This window comes from Anolis carolinensis, chromosome 4 (genome assembly GCF_035594765.1).
Source record: "Anolis carolinensis isolate JA03-04 chromosome 4, rAnoCar3.1.pri, whole genome shotgun sequence".
NCBI classification, from domain to species: Eukaryota; Metazoa; Chordata; class Lepidosauria; order Squamata; family Dactyloidae; genus Anolis; species Anolis carolinensis.
In genome coordinates, this window is record NC_085844.1 from 140,314,908 (window position 1) to 140,331,863 (window position 16,956).

The following is a 16,956-nucleotide window of genomic DNA, read 5'->3' on the forward strand; positions in this document are numbered from 1 at the left end:
TGACTTTATGGTCAATTTCCTACAGTCTTGCTGTAGGACGTGGAGATTTCTAGAGAGAACAAGTCTCTAGGAATCTCTAGGTTCTCAAAGGGATTTATGGTCAGCTATCAGAGAAAGGGGCCCAGGCTGTGGCGCAGGCGGGAGAGCAAGCCAGTGCAATTAACTGCAATGAATCACTCTGACCAGGAGGTCATGAGTTCGAGCCCCGCTCGGAGCCTATGTTTGTTTGTTCTGTGTTAAAAGGCATTGAATGTTTGCCTATATGTGTAATGTGATCCGCCCTGAGTCCCCTTCGGGGTGAGAAGGGCGGAATATAAATGCTGTAAATAAAAATGCTGTAAATAAAAGTTGACTATAGAATCACTCTGGGAGACCTAGAAATTCTTTATTATGTTTTTTCACTTTCACTGGAATCCTGTGTCCCTAATCTAATGAGTATGAAGTGCTGACTATGGCTGGATCTACACTGCCATATAATCCAGTTTCTGAGTCCAGATGATCTGCTTTGAACCGGATTATCTGAATCTACAGTGCCATATAATCCAGTTCAAATCAGATAATCTGGATTCAGAAACTGGATTATATGGCAGTGTAGATGCAACCTAAATCATATTTTCCCTTTATTCTTGTTTGAAAAAGAAATTTTCTTACTTCAGGATTATGATGAAACGTTTGGCAATATTGGACTGGATGGGGTGCCGTTACCTTCCTGCTGGAGCAGTACCTATTGATCTACTCATATTTGCATGTTTTTGAACTGCTAGATTGGCAGAAGCTGGGGCTAACAGCAGCTCACCCTGTTCCCCAGATTCGAACTGCTGACCTTTTGGTCAGCAAGTTCAGCAGCTAAGTAGTTTAACCTACTGTGACACCGGGGCTCTATATTGGACTATAGCTTCCATTATTCCAAGTCGGCATGGCCATTTTGTAGGCAACAGGTTAGGGAAGGGTACTATATAATGTACCTGGCCCAGAGGCAAGCAATAAGAGCCTTCATTATTCCAATACATATACTGTATTTCTTCAATCCTAAAACACACTTTTTCCTGTGTGAACATACCTAAAAATGGGGTGCGTCTTTGAATTGCAGGTATATTTTATGTATGCTTGTTGGTGGTAGTTGAACCAAAATAAGGGTGTGTCTCACAATCAATGGCATCTTCCAAGAAATGTGGTATTACTAGTACTAGTAGCAACAGAAGTAGCCATATTCCTGTGGTACCTTACAGGCCAAGAAAAATAGCAAATATTTAACCAGCCAAACTCACTTTGTTAGATACATGAACATTTATTTTGTTTAAGCTGTTCTCACAATAAATTTGATCATCTTTAAGATGAAGCAAGATTTTATTATAGCTATGGTTTCTTCCCCTTCCCTCTCCATCATCACCATCAGCATCTCTTATGGTACCTAGGCACAGTAGAAATTATTTTTGCATCACATTGAGTAGACCAGCTTGAATTCTCTTCCTTTGTGTCTCACGAAACTGGGAAAGCACTAGTCCACCTCCCTTCTTCCTTTCTTCCAGGAAGGCTAACCCACACAGTTCTCTGCAAAGGCCTTTGGACAAAGAAACGGTGACTCTCTTCCCAGTGTCACCGCCAGCTTTGTTTGAATGAAATAATTCTATTTGACTACAATATACTATTTCAACAGTTTTAAGTTGCATGCAGTTATTTCAGGTTGATCCTGTTTTAATTTAATCATTTTAATGGGATATTGCATTTCCAGATATAGGAAACCTCCAAATTGTCTGATTAACATTTTTGAATCAATACATTTAACAGAAAAGTATACAATTACCCAGACAAATTACCCCAAAGGTCAGGTGGGTGCGAGTTTTTTTTTTCTGTCACTTTGAGAAGATGCAATAGGGTAAAGAAACTTCAGCTATTCAAACCAAATCCGACTTCTTTCCAAAAAAGGTCAACTCTCCAAGGGCAACATATAGATATTGTATAGATAGATTTAGATCCTTTGTGTGCAACCTTCTGGGATCAAAGTGGCTCATGTTTAGTTATAGATCCCTGATCATAATGACAGCAAACTGATAAAGAGAATTCTGATCACCAAGTAAGCACTTGGTTGTAATTATTATTTCTTTCTTGTGTATTGATGTGGATGTGCTAGACATTTGATAGGGACCACTTATGAGTGAGAACCTTGCGTGTTCTAGTTAGTGAAAGCCAACTGAGAGAGGCCAAGGAATTTGCTGAGGTTTAAAATAACCTAATTCATAGGTTCTTTTATTGTTTCAACTCTAATATGCATGTTATAACATACCTATTATAGGCGTTATGGAGTTGAATGTATGGCTATCCTTTAGCTACACCCATATAATCCATCAGCTTTCTGAGACTTTGGCACAGGTTTTTTGCCTTGCCATGACACTGTGATTTGTGCCTATGGGATGTGGATTTGGTCATAGATCTCCACCTACAGACTCAGCTGGGAAATTACATCTTTTAAGTCAAGCTTCACACACTAGTACAGATATGAATGTGGCCCTGAATGCTCCTCAAAATGTTGATGTCAAATATACTTCAATTATTCCTTGGATAAGCAAATATTTGCTATTTAGCACTAGCGTTTTACAGCTGTTAATCTGGTAGCAGCTTTCAATTATTGGGACGGCATTCTCCACCAGCTGCCGTGCAGTAGCAAGGTAGCATCTGACAGTGTCAGAAATGTAGCTTTTAACAGCATCTGACAGCTGACATACAATAGATGCCAACACCGGACAACGTCTGACATGCTACAGGCAGTATTTTACAGTATCTGATCTGAGATAAAAACAGAAAACAATCCAGATTTTGTTCATTTGAGCAACCAGAAATGGTTGCTTTGGACAGCTTTGAAGAAAAAGGTACTTTGGACAGGTGGGCACAGTCCAAATGGCCAACATTTGAATCCCAGTGTCAACCTGTCATTCAAAACTGTGAACAATCAAATGGCAAATTCATGTTTCCATATCAATATTTAGTGGATGGAACTTTCAAATTAACCCTGGGTATCCAGCTTGGTTTTTGATATAGTGAACCCCCAGTTGATTCCATGAAAGGGAGCTGAGGTTGTAGCTCACAGAACAGTGGACACATTTGGGCTTCTTCATTTCGTTATCAACATTGGTTTATTGGTATCCAGCTGCCAATCAACTGTGACTTTGGTTTTATATGTTGATGACCAATTATTTTTTTATTTATGAAGGAAGATCATGAACCCCAGATATGAGTACTAATGCTTAAAGATACTTTTGAAAGAGAGAAAGGATGTCACATTGAGGTAGGGGCAAGCTTATTTTTTGCTGCTCTGGAGACTAAGATACAGAACAATGAATTCAAACTACAGGAAAAAGAAATTCCATTCAAACATTAGAAAGAACTTGCTGATGGTAAGAACTGTTCCCCAATGGAATAAGCAGTTTTGCAGGTTGGTGCAGTCTTCTTCTCAATAGGTCTTTAAGCAGAGGCTGGGTGGCCATCAGTTAGGAATGCTTTGATTGTGTTTTCCTGCATGACAGGGGTTGGATGCGATGGCTCTTGTGGACTCTTCTGATTCTATGATTCTAGGCATAAAGCTTTAAAAAATTAATTTAGCTTCAGCAAGGGACACCAGGAACCTTAGAATGAGATGGCAAGAGGGAAGTTTTCCAAAACTAGACTGAAAGAGCTGAGCCCCCTAAAATCATCAAGCACTATAAACCAGGGTATTAACAGCATTTCTGGGAAAGAAGGGGTTGGTTCAGTGATAAACCTTAAGCAGAGTTCACAGGTAGAAGTGTTAATTCTCTTGGATCTCTCTAGGATAGTGGTTCCCAACCTGTGGGCCACAGCCCAGCAGTGGGCTGTGAGAACGAAAATCTGATCTGTGAACCTCCTTCCACTTTATTTATTTTATTTCTGCTTTTTTCTGCACAGCTGACCATTGCATTGGATAGACCACATCAGCTATAGATTAATCAATGTGTTTTTCTGTGGGTGAGCAGATGGCGACTACTGGATAGCTTATGTTCTGTATCAGAAACTAGAGCTGATGTGGTCCATCCAATGCAGTTTTCTGAATTAGCACCCCAAATAAACAAATGAAATCTAAAGTTGACCAAAAACTTATTCATAACCCTTTTAGTACTAATGTTGGAGAGTGGGCCCTGGTCAAAGTGGGCCCTGGTTTTTTTAAAAAAGGTTAGGAAATACTGCTATAGGGCCCTTCCACACAGCCATATAACCCTGAATATCAAGGTAGATAATCCATAGTATCTGCTTTGAACTGGGTTATCTGAGTCCACACTGTCATATAATCCAGTTCAATGTGGATTTTATACAGCTGTGTGGAAGGGACCTGAGACTAGTATTAGCAAAGACAGACAGATAGGTGTTATGCTAGTTTCATATATAGAAACTTCAGTAATTACATTTTAAAATGTATCCAAACATATACAGGCTCCCCCCACCTTTTGACACCTCACTTTCTCACAATTTCCTCTTTCAGTGTTTGCAAATTACACACACGTTTCATTAATTGGATGAAGAATCTGCTCTTTTGTCAGTTGTTTTTGCTTTGAGGCTCTCTTAGGACTGCTGATGTGTATATGCGCAGTGCCAAGGCTTGCCTGCAGGAAGAACAGACCTTTCCTTGAATAATTTTTGAATGTATGCAAAAGTTCTTTTAGTTTTATCGTGTATTCAAAAGTGATGTATAGTATGTTATTTGTGTATTTCTGTGCCAAAATGCATTTGCAAGCTAAAATCGACTGTATCCCACTTTTCAACTGATTCCAATTTCTAGCAGTGCTCCAGTTCGTAATCCATAACTGAGGATTCTTTCATCCATGCAGCACCTAAGCCCTGCCCAACTCCATAAAAATTTCAAGAAGAGGAGCAGCTCAGCAGAGTTTGGGTCCACCACCTTGAGGGAGGAGGAAGAAAGAAGAAAGAGGAGGAATCTTTCAAAGTGCTTCTAAACACATCTGAGAAGTCCTCTTATCACATGGCATAGCTGCTTAACTACATCCTTAAATGGGTGGCTCAATGGATAGGAAAAGACTGAGAGACAGATGCAAAGGGTAGAGGCATGGAGGAATCTCTAACTATCTAAAACCCCATTGCTCTAAAAGCAAATAGGTGAAACAGGCTAAAGAGATAGGTTGGTTGGTTGGGAAGATTTTTCCAGCAAGAAAGTGTCCTGGTTTATAGAATCTTGGGACCCTTCCAGACAGGCCTTATATCCCAGGATCTGATCCCAGGTTTTCTGTTTATCCCAAATTATCGGGCAGTGCAGACTCATATAATCCAGTTTAAAGTAGAAGCCCTGGGATCAGATTGTGGGATATAGGGCCTATCTGGAAGAGCCCTTAGATAGTTTCAATTTCCTTGGAATATTAATTTACGGTTTAAACAATTTTGTTTATTATTTTGTTATCAAATTCACAATAGCTTCCTAGCTAACTGATGTACCCAGAGCCGGTCCAACAATGAGGTGAATTAAGTGGTCGCTTGGGACGCAAAACATACGGGGGCGCAGTCGAGACTGCTTTTTCTGTTGATTTCTTGTAAAACATAATGTTTTGGTGCTTAATTTGTAAAATCTTAATGTAATTTGATGTTTAATAGGCTTTTCCTTAATCCCTCCTTATTATCCAACATTTTTGCTTATCCAACGCTTTTATTTTTCAGTGATTGGTTGGGGGGGGGGGTGCCAAAATTCTGTTTGCCTACACTTGAAAAATACCTAGGGCTGGCTCAGGATGTACCACAGGTTTTTCTAGGACCCAGGGAGTATAGGACCCATGGAAACTCACTAGGTGATCTTGGGCATGGTACACTCTTGCCCAAGATCACCCAGTGAGTTCCCATGGTTGAGTGGGAATCAAACCTTGGTCTCCAGAGGCCAGCTGTCAAACCACTACCTCAAGATTTGGGTTTGGTGCACCCTTGAGCACTTTGGGCCAGGAGCAGCCTGATAAAAAAAACTAGACCAATCATCTACACAGCTTATCAGTAAAGTATGGATTCTGGGTGCTGAAGTCCAAAACTCCTGAACAAAGGTTGAGAATAGCTGGCACATAGTGCTTCATTCCCTTGTTTCTCTGAATGCAAATAGGAACTATTATAATAGAAACCATTGTTTGGGAGCCATCTAGTGGAAAAAATAGACCAAGTCAGCAGCCTTGCTACTTGGTTCAAAATTGGGTCTGGGGAAATCATGGATAGGTTCAGGGATCCTCCAGCTTTTTAAGCTGAGGGCTGGCTCACAGTCTTTCAGACTGCAGCAGGACTGGAATATAGTTTGGGGGGAAAAAACATGGACAAATTCCTATGTACACTGCATGCATCCTATTTGCAGTGCAAAAAAAAAAACTGACAGAACAAAACAGTATTTAAAATGAAGAACAGTTTTAACCAATACAAATGTACCAGTATTTCAGTGGGTAGTGTGGGCCTGCTTTTGGCTGATGAGATTGTCAAGTTAATTAGGATTGTTGTTGTTATGTGCCTTCAATTATCACCATGATAATTCAGTGGAACATCTTGTACAACAAGGCTTCTAGACAGCATGTAGTCTTACTGAGAAAGTTCTCCCAATAGCAGTTTAAAATGTATTTTAACCCCCGAAACTTTGTGAAGGATGTATGCAGGCTGGAAGGGTAGAGTAAGTAATGCATTTTCTTTATTTATGTCTCCCACTGAAAAGGAGACATAAATTAAGGGAACCAAAGTGGCTTACAAGAAGCTTAAAACATGATACAACTAAAAGGCTCATAACACAAAGTTTTAATAGTAAAAATAATTGCATTAGCTGTTATATCAAAATCTACATAAACTGTATAGAATCATTTTTGTAATATATAAAAAAGCTTGTCACAATAAAGATAAAATGAATCATACACTTAATGAACAGCTTTTTGCACCACCCATTAGTTATCAAATCCCTGTTTGAATAAACAGGTCTTCATCAGCCGGTGAAAGGAGACCAGGGAGGGAGCCAATGTAGGCCCTCATCAGAGGGAATTTCTCAATGTGGAAGCAACCGCCCAGAAGGCCCTCTCATTGAGTCCTTAACAAATGGTCGCATGAGGATGAGAAAATTCTCCCCTGAGGATCTTAGTGGTTCTCAACCTGTAGGTCCCCAGGTGTTTTGGCCTACAACTCTCAGAAATTCCAGCCAGTTTACCAGCTGTTAGGATTTCTGGGAGTTGAAGGCCAGAACATCTGGGGACCTACAGGTTGATCTTACTGATCTTAATGCTCAAACTTATATAGTGAGATAAGAGTATTTAATAAATACTATTTATTTAACATCATCTGGATCTAGGGCTCTATAGATCATTACCATAACCAGCACTTTGAATTGATCCTATGCAGCTCAGATGAAGGCTATTAGAAGGATCATACTTCGTACATAAACCAGTTAGAGCTTTAATATTTCTAAGAGAGACTTTTCTGCCTCCTCTCAATGTTTTCAGGTTTGTTTGGTGGGACCAAAGGAGAAGTCCATCTTGGTAGCTGCTGCCAGGCTTTGGATCTCCCTCCCTAGGGAGGCAGAGATGGTTTTGTCCTTGCTCTCAGTCCACCTGCAGACTATTAGAAATAGACAGTAATGGGCTTTTAATGGTGCACTGTGTTCTTCTATTGTTTTTATATTGTTTTTAAATAACTTTTCTAATTATTTTTCTCTACTGATTGTATGTTGTTGTTGTTTTAAAAAAGAATCTGTACAACTTATTTTCATAATGGGATATAAATGAAAAATTATAACTACTACTACTACTACTACTTTGGTTCTTTTTTTAGGAGCCTTCCACACAGCCATATAACCTAGAATATCATGGCAGAAAATCCCACAATATCTGCTTTGAACTGGGTTGTCTAAGTCCACGTTGCCATATATTCCAGTTCAAAGCAGGTACTGTGTGATTTTATTCAGCTGTGTGGAAGTGGCCTCTGAGATCTTCTTAGCACTGTTCATGCAAAAGAAAAATAAATAAGATAAATAAACCTTACATTTATATCCTTGGCCCTTCTGTTCTTTCTGGCCTAAATCTAATCGCCAGAGAAGACCAACCGAGTTAATGGAATTTATATAAGTGATGATTTACAAGGTGAGTTTAAAATAATTGCACTAGCAATAGCATCTATTGTCTTCTAAACTAACCTATAGTGTTTTTTTAAGTTGTCTGCTTCTTCCCACAGCATCCAGTAGATGGAAGCAGTGTATTACAGTTTTGGCATCTTGGTTGGGTAAATTCAAAGATCATCCCGCTCTCTCTCTCCCCCCCCCCCCCCCCAAAAAAAAGGTCAGCCCTAGTTATTACTTGGATAGGAAACTGCCAATGACTACCAGATGCTTTATTTCAGAAGAGGGAAATGGCAAAATACCTATTTCCTTGAAAACGCTACAAAATGTATGGAATTGTCATAAGTCGACAGGTGATTTGAAGATATGTAACACTCTTAAAAAGAAATGAGCAAACAAAGACTAGGAATTGCAGTAATGTTAGACTAGTATTAGATCAGAGTAATCCTAAAATAAAATTACTGTGCTCCATAGTAACATTTTGGTTATTTCCAGTATCTTATTTTATTGTCATATACTTTGTTGCGGAGAACCCAATTAGAGAATGTATACAGAACTCTTCCTCCCCTTAAATTTTTTGAGAAATCACCCACCATGTATTAAAAGTATCTAGAGTATTAAAAGTAACAGTGAAAGAAAGGAAGACTTTTTGTAAACGAATCAAGGCTGCACACAGGCCCCTTCCACACAGCAGAATAAAACCCCACATTTTCTGCTTTGAACTGGAATATTTGGTAGTGTGGATTCAGATTACCCCTGTTCAAAGCAAATACTGTTGAATTTTCTGCCTTGATATTTTGGGTCATATGGCTGTATGGAAGGACCCAAAGAGATCCAGGGGTTATATAAAATGTTCCCATAGGCTAGTATAGCCTATGGTAATATATAATTTATTTTTACATCTCAAGCTAAACAAGAACTGTGTGAACTGTCTAGCCCCTTCTACACTGCCATATAAACTAGATTATCAAATTATCAAAATTATCTGCTTTGAGCTGGATTAAATGAGTCTACATTGCCATATAATCCAGTTCAAAGCAGATAATCTGGATTTTATTTGGCAGTGTAGAAGGGCCCTAAAAGGGGTTAGAGAGTTTTGCTTTTGAAAAGAACAAGCAAGACTAGAGAAAACAATAGAAGTTTATAAAATGATGGTCATCACAGACTGAATAAATGTATTTTTCTTTTTTTTCATCAAGCAGGAACTCAAGGCTACTCAGTAAAACCGATTAGCGAAAGGATTAAGGCCACTTCTACACTGACATATAAAATCCCGATTATCTGCTTTGAATTGTATTATCTGTTAGTGTAGACCAGTGGTTCCCAATCTTTTTTGACCAGGGACCACTCTCCAACATTAGTACCAAAAGGGTTATGAATCAGTTTTTAGTCAACTTTAGATTTGATTTGGTTATTTGGGGTGCTGATTCAGAAAATTGCATTGGATAAACCACATCGGCTTGTGTTTCTGATACAGAACATATGCCATCTAGTAGTCGCCATCTGCTCGCCCACAGAAAACTATATTTAATCATCTAGAGCCAATGTGGTCTATCCAATGCAATGGTCAGGTCTACAGAAAGGAGAGGAAAGAAATAAAATAAAATAAAATAAAATAATGAGGAAGGAGGTTCGCAGACCAGTTTTTAGTTCTCACAGCCCACTGCTGGGCCATGGCACACAGGTTGAGAACCACTGATGTAGACACATACAATCCAGTTTAAAGCAGATAATGTGGATTATCTGCTTTGATAATCTGGATTATGGTATATGGCCGTGTAGAAGGGGCCTTTGATGCATTTTTTTCAGCAATTGGTTGCACTGCTTTATTTTCTACTCAGTACTTCCCAGGATTTAAAAAGGTTATCTTTTCTGACTTTTCTACCAGTTATGCTGGCATGGAGCAAACGTGTTTGCTTTTTGGACTATCATTCACTTCTGGGACTGATTGTCAAAAAAGGAACATTTCCAAAATCTGACCACAAGTTTTCTGTCTAGAGCAATTGTATTTAATAGTTTACTGCTTTTCATGTCCACCCCTTTTGAAGCAGAACTATGCAGTCATGTTTCTTTCCAATTATTCTAGTGAAGTCATTGTATACTAATAGTTGATATTCTTATGATTAAATAAGTACACTGTCCATCATGATATCCCAGAGGTTTAATCATTTGGTGTCTTTATGTAAGCACCCTCTATTGTCAGGACTTTGGAGGCTGTGTTTCTAATAAGTCAAATACAAATTCAATAAAATGCAGGATCATTTTTTGAATGGTACGCCGATCATCTCACAGTTGTTTTCCATGACTTGATTCTTGGTATGCTGACCTGTTCCGGAATCTAATCTTTAAGCTAGTTTTGCATTTGACATGTTGCAATAACAATAAAAAATACCCTAGCTTAAATCCCAAAGGTAACTTCAGTAAGAAAAGAATGTTTTGTAATGCAGCTGCATGCAATGGATTTATAAATGTTTGACAAAACTGTTTCCACAGGGACTGATGTCAATAATAGCCTGTTTGTAAACCAGCATTAATCTGGGCCAGATGATAAACCTAAAGAAACTGTAATTGATTACCGATTTCATGATAATTAACAATCCAAATCCCTTACATAAAGATCAAGAATGTTATTTTGTAAACTCAAGACACAATCCCGCATGCTTTCATGCTGAGGTGGAAGATAGAAATAACAATATTTCCCTGTCTCATGTAAACTTGGAAAAGTAGTGTGGGGGTAAAGGGCATTTAGAGGAAAGAATCAGCAGACAAAAAATTGACAAAAAGAAAACTTTCCAAAAAATAAATATGGGAAGTTGCTGATGGCTTGGCATGCTTAACTCTTAATGGTCTGAGAGCCTTTCCACACAGCCATATAATCTAGAATTTCAAGGCAGAAAATCCCACAATATCTGCTTTGAACTGGGTTATCTGAGTCCACACTGCCATATATTCCAGTTCAAAGTAGAAAATGTGGGATTTTATTCAGCTGTGTGGAAGGGGCCTGAGTTTGAATTTTTGTTTATCCAACCATGATTCTGATTCTGGTTCTTCATGGACTTTGTACTCTGAAACTTTATCTGAATATTTCAGGGTTTAGCAGTTTTGGTAAAAACCCATACCCTGTCCTATCTACTGAGCATTCTCCAGCCTTTCAGAGCTCATCCAACCATCTTCATGATCCTAAATCAGGATTGCTACTCCTCTGGTCCCAAGAAGCTGTTCTTTAATGCTCACATGGCAAGTTGGTATCACCAGATCCCTTTTATGTTGAGACTGCAGTATTGAGCCAATGCAAATGCAGGAGAATTTTTGTTTTTTAATTTTTAATTTTTGAAAAATTATCTCAGTTCAGAAGCTGGATGTTCAAGATAGAAATTATTTGAAGTTTTAAAAAAAACAAAAAACAAAACAAAACAAAAAAAAACCAAAAAACAGCCCAGAGAGCTCAGAAAAGGATCTTAAGGCAGAGGCTATAGTAACTATTTGCCTAGCTTGAAGTTATTAGATTCCCTGGCATTCTATGGGGCACACATGTTGGTTACATCCCATTTGGAATGCATTCTATGTGGGGATGATCAGAATTTGTAAAAAAATATTTTTAACTACATATCTCAAAATGCCCTAGGCAGCATGGCCAATGGGGAATTGTAAAGCAAAAAGGAAAACTGAAGAAGAAGAAGAAGAAGAAGAAGAAGAAGAAGAAGAAGAAGAAGAAGAAGAAGAAGAAGAAGAAGAAGAAGAAGAAATAGTAATAGTAGTAATTTTTTGAGTTTTGTAAAAACATTGATATAGGTTCTCTAGTATATTGTCTAGGATGGTGACCTTAGGAAACTGGAAACTTCAGTGGGTCCAAAATGCTGTGGCCAGACTGCTGACCGTGGTCAGTCATGGGTAGTGTATATCTGGCTGAAACAGTTCCACTGGCTAGTGGCTCCCCATCTGTTTCCAGGCAGAATTAAAAGTGCTGGTTATGACCTTTCAAGCCGTATATGGCTGGGTCCAGATTATCTGCAAGGCCCTTTTTTCTTTCATGAACCTGTCTAAGTTTGAAGATCTGCAGGAAACACATTTCCTTGTTCCCGTCATCATTACAGGCTTCTGTGATGAGGACATAGGAGAGAAATTTTTTTGGTGCGTTCTCCCAAAATGTGAGATTCTCTTCCATGGGCAGTCCATTTGCTATTGTCCCCTCTCCCCCAAGTTGTCTTTCTGCAGAAAAAGGCAAAAACCTATGTATTTATTTACTGTATTTCCACCCTGCACTATCTCATCCTGGAGGGAACCCAGAGTGACTTCCAGTTTTGGCAACCACTCAATGCCAAGCAACAAGTACACAACATAATTAAACATTAAAATAAACATATAAACACAATTAAAAACGTTAAAAAAAATAGCACCAAGCTGCTTTGTTTCTATCGATTCCATGGGTATATATGGCACTTATATATGGCACGTATATATTGCACTGTGGTTGTGCTATTCCCCAAACGCCTGGTTCTACAGCCAGGTTTTGACTTGTTTTCTAAAACCCATGAGGGAGGAGGCCGATCTAATTTTGCTGGGGAGGAAGTGCCCCAGCTGTGTTTAAGCTGCTCATAACTTTTGCTTTTTTTTTGTAGCATAATTGGCTGTGTTGTGCTTGTATCTTATGGTTTAAGTCTGTTTTATGGTTTGAAACTTTTAAAAACAGAATTGTTGTTTAATGGTTTTGAATCTTGGCATTAATAATATTTTTCCTATGTTTTGTTTTTTCTCTTGTTGTGAGCCAACTTGTTAATATCAAGAAGGATATTGACAAGCCAGAATGTGTCCATAGAACAGCAACCAAAATGATCAAAGGTATGGAAACCAAGCCCTATGAGGAATGGATTAAGGAGCTGAGTATGTTTAGTTTGGAGAACAGAACACTGAGAGGACACATGGTTTTGTTGTTTACTTGTTCAGTCACTTCCGACTCTTTGTGACCTCATGGACCAGCCCATGCCAGAGCTCCCTGTTGGCTGTTGCCACCCCCAGCTCCTTCAAGGTAAAGCCAGCCACTTCAAGGATACTAGGTTGGAAGATGGTCAAAATGCTGCTGGGGAGGAACAGAGGATAAGTTCAACTAGCCCCAGAGGTGATGACAGAGTTAGCTCAAAGCCGAAAGGAAGGCTAACGACCATGGTGCTGGAGGTGAACAACAAATCCGATGTTCCAGGCCCGTAGCCAGGATTTTGATTCGAGGAGGGAGGGGCTGGGATTTTGATTGAGGGGGGGCTGAGTCTGAGTGAGAGAGGATCTACCCTAGCAAACCTTTTGTATCATTATCCCAGTACCCCCATGTATATGGGATATATTGAGCATGGTGATCAGATCATAATATGAATAAACATAACAGTTTAGATAATAAATGTAAGCCTTTCTCACAGACCACCCTGAGAATTTGGGGGGGGGGGGCTGAAGACCCTCAACCCCCCCCCCCCCCCCCCCGGGGCTACATGCCTGCAATGCTCTAAAGATCAACACACTATAGGAACCTGGAATGTAAGATCTGTGAGCCAGGGCAAATTGGGCGTGGTACTGGTGAGATGTCAAGATTAAAGATAGACATTCTGGGAGTCAGTGAACTGAAATGGACACATGGTAGCCATGTTTAAATATTTTTGTTTTCTGCTGCTCTGGAGACTAGAACATGGAGCAATGGATTCAAACTGTAGGAAAAAAGATTCTACCTAACTTCCTGACGGCAAGTGCTGTTTAGCAGTGGGATATGCTGCTGCCTTGGAACGTGATTAAGTTTCCTTCTCTGGATGCTTTTAAGCAAAGGCTCAGGGGTGCTTTGGTTGTGTGTTCCTGCAAGACAGGGTTGGACTGGATGGCCCTTGTGGCTTTTATGATTCTCTGATTACCTAGCCCATTAACCCTTGGATCATTTAGTCCAGTGTCATTCTGTTCTGAAGATGCCTTAGGAAGAGAGAGGATCCTTCCTAGCTCTACTGTTTGCCATTGGTTCTACAACCAAACTCTGCCCTGTCTCTTAAGGATGCCATTTGTTTCTGGGTCAATTAAAAGGTGCTAAATCTGATCTTGGAAACTAGATAGGATCAGTTCTGGATAATAGTTGGAAGGGAGTTTGCCAGGAAACACCAGGTGCTGCAGGCTATATTTCAGGGGGAGGAACTAGCAAAAACCACATCAGAAAATGCCTTGCTTTAAAAATGTTATGAAATTTAGAGACTCCTCATAAACTGATAGGTGACTTAGAGGCATACACAAACAAAAGAGGTCAAAAAATCTGTTATAATATAGTACAGCAAGCTGTTTGCTTTTTTTCAATACTTTGGCATAAAACTTTTGCCATGGGATGAATTTAATCTTTTGGCCTACCAGCTAAAACTTGAACAAGTTCAGTGCATGTGTTGAATAAACAAAAGTCCAATAAAGTCCCTTTATTGAATAAAAAGTTCAACAAAAGTTCAATAAAGACCAGGAGCCAGAGGGCACGACTGCCTTACTTTACTCCCATAATTCCCCAGGAAGTCCAGTGTCAATTACATGCAATTTTGGCACCTCTGCAAATCCTAGTCTCCACCTCAATAATCTTGGGTTCATTTCATTTCTACTTGTAATGAACATCTTAATCCTCACCAATACCCTTACTTAAGCACCTGCGATTTCACTAAGAATTCCCTACCTCATTTGGCTGCAAATGGCAAATAATCCCCACAAAATGTGTGCCATGACCTGAACAGTGGCCTCTGCAGCATTGGTTTCCAATTAGTACATTCAAAGGAACTGCTGTTAAAAGTGGGTTTCACTAGTAGCTACATGTCTATCAGCAGAAAAAGACATCACAGTGTATGGCGAAAACTGCAACTATTTCCAGTTCACAATATTAGATGGTAGCATTATCTGCATAGAGCTTGAAATGGTTGTCAACTGTGATAACACTAATAATTGTAGTAATGGTAGTAGCAACAGATGTATGCTTTATCCTTTCCCTCACTTTCATAATTGGTTCTCTGTGTACAGATGTCCTCATAAAGACTAGACTCCAGGGGCTAGATAAGTGGTGGTGAATCTATGGCACACGTGCCAGAAGGGACACAAAATGACCTCTCTCCTGAGACGTGTACTGTTGCCCTCCTCCCACTCATTCACCCACTTGTCTGCTCGTTTGTCCCCCCTCCTCACTCACCCCCCCCCCCCACTTGCCCACTTGCTCACCATCCTGCCGCCTGCTCACAAGACCCAACACACATGCCCGGCCTCTCACTTATCCACACCACCAGGCTTACCAACCCTGCTCGCCATCTCCCAGTCACCCCAGTGCTCGCTCACCCCTCCTGAGTGCCCAACCCCTCTCCCCCACCCCAATTTGGGCACTCAGTCTCTAAAAGGTTTGCCATCACTAGGCTAGATCTAGTTTTGTTGCAAATGGAGGAAATTAATTGCATCAACGAAAGACTGGCAAATCAGTACTTAAGTCCATTCATTTTCAATGAGTTTACTACAATTTAGACTGATTTTGAGGTCAGACAGCACATGGAACACTAGAAGTTATTTGTCTTCTATCCCATATAGGTGGACAGCTAAAGTCTTTTTGTCCTCCCCTAAGTTCAGCATGTTATTATGAGTACACCAAAAAGAGAAATGCATTGTAACCCTTTCTATGATCAAGAGCTGGCAGGACTGCTGACTTGAAGGTTGGGTTGCTGACCTGAGGGTTGCATGTTCAAATCCAACCTGGGGAAAGCGCAGGTGAGCTCCCTCTGTCAGCTCCAGTTTCATGCAGGGACATGAAAGAAACTTCCCACAAGGACGGTAAAGCATCAAAAACATCCGGGTGTCCCCTGAACAATGTCCTTGCAGTTTCTCAAGTTACTCCTGACACGAAAAAGTGGAAAATATCACAACTTTCCCCTCATTAAACTGGAGGTAAGAATAGTGGCCTGTTTCCACTAGATTTGACAAGAGTAGCAGATATTGTAACCTGTTTGGATATTACACATGTGAATTTCCTAAAAGTAAGGGTTGGAAAAGATACGTGGTGTGTCGAAAAAGTAATGAGAATTGTTTATAAAAATGTTGAACATACATGTAATTACAGTTTATCCCCTTCAAAATAGGTTCCTTGTAATCGAATACAATGATTCCAGTTGCTTCCTGTCTTCATAGCAGTGGATGAAGTCTTCACTTGAGATGTTCCCCAAAGCCCTTGTAGCAGCTTCATGGACATTTTCAACAGTCCCAAACAAAATGATATACTTTGCAGTGGATTTTGAGCATTGGGAAAGAAATTGCACAGAGCCAATCTAACTAGAACTGGCTGGATCATAATGTTCTAGCTTGGTTACCACCTGTGTTGATATTGGCCTACTACTGCAAGGTCCATAAAATAATCATATCAGTTTGATGGTTTCTCACCCTGAATACATGGAATTATATCTCATTTGGCTTATTAAATGTAATAAAAACTATCCTCACTTTGACTGACCTTTTTTCCTTATTGTTTTTCATGTGTTGGGATTGGAATTTCACTGTACTATTTAATGTGTAGTCATTAAAATATCATTTGTGAAATATTTATCCACTGGGTCATAATTCCAGGCAGTGTAAAGCCTGTGTAAATTTAAACTAATTAGAATTTGATTCACATGATAAGCACAATATTTTGCTGTCTTGGTGGTGTTTTAAATCATGTCTTCTGATAATACATGCTTTCAGAAACTGGGGTGTGTGTGTGTCCCAGGGTGGAGCACTTCCAAAATCTGTATTTAGCTTTATTAGATCATCCAAAAAGACACAAAAATGTGTGCATCTAGTATCTGTCTGCAAACTGCTGGGTGACTGTACCCTGGACAATTTTGGCCCTCTGGTCATGGCCACCTCTAAGCGCCCTA

General features: G+C 39.6%; 1 long non-coding RNA gene across 1 annotated transcript; it reads left to right on the forward strand.

Moving 5' to 3' along the window:
- The first annotated feature begins 12,763 nt into the window (after positions 1 to 12,763).
- LOC134298720 (uncharacterized) lies at positions 12,764 to 16,545 on the forward strand. The gene is made up of 2 exons (XR_010005810.1): positions 12,764 to 13,246; positions 16,183 to 16,545. It is a non-coding gene; the product is annotated as an uncharacterized LOC134298720 (long non-coding RNA).
- Positions 16,546 to 16,956: the final 411 nt, after the last annotated feature.